Consider the following 3,838-nt stretch of genomic DNA (forward strand, 5'->3'; position numbering starts at 1 on the left):
CCGTACATACCGTTATATTGTGATTTTTCTCCCCGGCTTCCGGGTTCTGATTCCCGCGGGACTGGGCGTTCCTATCGCTGGGTTAGATGATTGACGTCTGGTGAAACAGTTCCCATGTCGCACAAGGCGCGTCACCAGATTTCCGTAAATAGCCAAGCTGCGAGCCGGCGCTATACGGCGCCTGCGCAGTCAGCTCTACACGGCGGGCGCAGGCGCCGTATAGCGCCGACTTGCAGCTCGGCTATTTACGGAAAACTGGTGACGCGCCTTGTGCGACATGGGAACTGTTTCATCAGACGTCGATCATCTAACCCAGGGATAGGAACGCCCACTCCCGCAGGAATCAGAACCCGGAAGCCGGGGGGAAAATAACAATATAACGGTATGTACGGCGATAAAAAAAAAAAATGACCTGCATACTGGAAATGTCGTTAAGATGCTGGATGTAATGTTAGAAAATAGTTTTTAGGGTGAACCCCCGCTTTAACTAGCGTTTCGCAATACGAGCAATGTATTTTAAAAAATCCTAACTCGGTTTGCGAGTGTTGTTGGATTCAGGCCAAAGCGGTGTGCAGTACCGCGTTTAGCCTGAGGTGGGGGGGGGGGGCGCAGGAGCCGAACGGCGCCATTCGGAAAACTCAGAGGACAGCTCAGCTGACCTTGTCAAACCTCTGAAAGTCTCAGGAACGGAGTCTTTCCGAGGTTTGCCGAGGTCAGCCGAACTGTCCTCGGGCCTTTCCGGCTGTTTTCCAAAGCTCTCCGGTGCCCCCCGCCTCTGGCCGCATGCGGTATTGCATGCCATTGAAGTCAATGCAGAACCAATTATTTTCGTTTCCATTGACTTCTGTGGGGAAACTCGCTTTGATATGCAAGTACTTTGGATTACGAGCATTCTCCTGGAATGGATTATGACATTTTTGTATAAAAAAAAAACTTTAAATATCCTTTAAGACAACTCTCATAAGGAATGTATATATAAATAAATTTGCGCTGAATATTAACTTAGAAAATGCAAATCGTGCTGATAGGTGATTTAAAGAAACTACCAAGTGTCAAATTAATAGGCAATATGATACAAATAAAGTCCAATTGCATAAATATACACCAGTGGTTTTCAATGAAACAACACCCAAATCAGTGTGATGATTAAAGGAAGGTGTGATGTGATCTCAAACAACGTGCTCCTGCTTCACAAGTAGAACGCCTCTTCCACATTAACCACAGCTCATGGAAAACAAAAGAGAGAAACTCTCATAGCGCAGCTGAGTATTAAACAATACAAGGAGGATAGATGGTCTCTAGCAATGGCACACTCACGAATCCACCGATTAAGAAGCGCATATAGCAACAATACACCGATCCTTCATTAAGCCGCTCAGCTCATATGATGTTTCCTCTCCTCATTCGAATCCTAGATCGAATCCTAGATCCGTCCCGCTCGTAACTCCTCCCCCACGCGTTACGTCAATAGTCACTTGACTTAGTCATGGGTCAAGTGACTATTGACGTAACGCGTGGGGGAGGAGTTACGAGCGGGACGGATCTAGGATTCGATCTAGGATTCGAATGAGGAGAGGAAACATCATATGAGCTGAGCGGCTTAATGAAGGATCGGTGTATTGTTGCTATATGCGCTTCTTAATCGGTGGATTCGTGAGTGTGCCATTGCTAGAGACCATCTATCCTCCTTGTATTGTTTAATACTCAGCTGTGCTATGAGAGTTTCTCTCTTTTGTTTTCCATGAGCTGTGGTTAATGTGGAAGAGGCGTTCTACTTGTGAAGCAGGAGCACGTTGTTTGAGATCACATCACACCTTCCTTTAATCATCACACTGATTTGGGTGTTGTTTCATTGAAAACCACTGGTGTATATTTATGCAATTGGACTTTATTTGTATCATATTGCCTATTAATTTGACACTTGGTAGTTTCTTTAAATCACCTATCAGCACGATTTGCATTTTCTAAGTTAATATTCAGCGCAAATTTATTTATATATACATTGCACTATTTTGTTTGACCTACATCACTTTTTGCTGCGTTTATTATTTGGTAATTTTGTTAATGCTTCATAATTTGATATTTAATTAGCGCTGTAGTACTAATATTTTTACATTTTAACTCTCATAAGGAAACATTGAATTTCCCATGTCATATGATTTGGGGTCTCACAAGAAAGATCCTATGTCGCATCAGTGTGAACCGAGCCTTCAACTGATGGGGTACTTACAGTAATAAGATTTTATACATTCCAAAAGAAAAAAATATATATATTTTCTGTAATGTCTCACGTAACAGCAATGTGAGCTGGAGTGTATCCAAAGCTGCTAGTACATCGAACATTCCCTTGCTCCCCTACCCTAACAATGCTGCTGTCCAGAGGTGCCTCCTGTGCTCCTTTTTTCCTGTGATACAGGAGGTGTGTTGCTGGTCAGATCACCAGGTGAGATCAAAGGGGAGGGGGGGGGGAAGAAAAAAAAAGAAAGAAAACAAATGCAGCCACTACATCTAATGATTGGTAAGATGCAATATATTACATTTTTGGTTTTGAGTTTTTTTTTTTAAACATATTTTATTGGATTATCCAAGTTATAAAGACCCAGAGCAATGGCAACATGAACCAATGGGGAGTAGTCCATAATATAATGCCAAAAAGGGAAGGGAGGGACAAAGGGAGTGGGGGGGGGGGAGGGAGTAGAAGAGAAAGGGGGGAAAGGGGAAATCAAAGCTTCGGTTTGACAAAAGAAGAGCTAACACTGAGCTCAGAAGACATCAAACACTTAATGGTTTTGAGTTTAATACTGCATTAACCCCTTGCTGCTGGCTGCTGCTGGCCCTTTAAGGCGTTTGACGGGAGGTGGAGTTCCTACTCATGTGACCCAGTGATTGGTTGTTGCAGCAGTCACATGATCAAAAGCCACACCCACCAGCTCCCTTTCATGAACAGTGAGTGGCCCTCGCTGCTGAGGGCCACTCTGCATAGAACGTTGGAGCCGACCGACACATTTATACAACCAGCGTTAGGACCCATCCTAACACATATGTGCTTCATACCAGCAGGAAGAGGTTATAGAGATAAACATATGGGCCCAGATTCAAGAAGCTATTGCGCCCGCGCAACCATAGGTTGCGCGGCGCAATAGCTGTTTTGCTCCCGCGTAGCGAATGCCCCTGATTCAGGAACATCGCTACGCGGACTGCAGCCTAGGATATGACAGACATAAGCCTCCTTATGCCTTCATATCTCAGGCTGCATTCTTGCGTTGGCCGCTAGGGGGCGCGGCCATTGTGATCGGCGTATAGTATGCAAATTGCATACTACCACCGATTCACAAAAGTTGCGCGGGCCCTGCGCACGCAAGGTACGGAGTTTCCGTACGGCGACTTTAGCGTAAGGTTGCTCCTGCTAATAGCAGGGGCAGCCAATGCTAAAGTATAGCCGCCCTTCCCGCTCGTGAAATTTAAATTTCACGTCGTTTACGTAAGTGATTCGTGAATGGCGCTGGACGCCATTCACGTTCACTTAGAAGCAAATGACGTCCTTGCGACGTCATTTGCCGCAATGCACGTCGGGAAAGTTTCCCGACGGAGCATGCGCTGTTCGCTCGGCGCGGGAGCGCGCCTAATTTAAATGATTCCCCCCCCCGGCGGGATCATTTACATTAGGCGCCCTTACGCAGGGCTAATTAGCATAGCGCCCGCGCAATTTACGGAGCTACTGCTCTGTGAATCGCGGGCAAATAGAAATATTTGCGTGGGCGCAGAGCAAAAATCGTTGCCCTTTGCCCACGCAAATATTGCGCGGATCTACCTGAATCTGGGCCTTGGAATGCATGTA

Source organism: Rana temporaria, chromosome 2 (assembly GCF_905171775.1).
Source record: "Rana temporaria chromosome 2, aRanTem1.1, whole genome shotgun sequence".
NCBI lineage: Eukaryota > Metazoa > Chordata > Amphibia > Anura > Ranidae > Rana > Rana temporaria.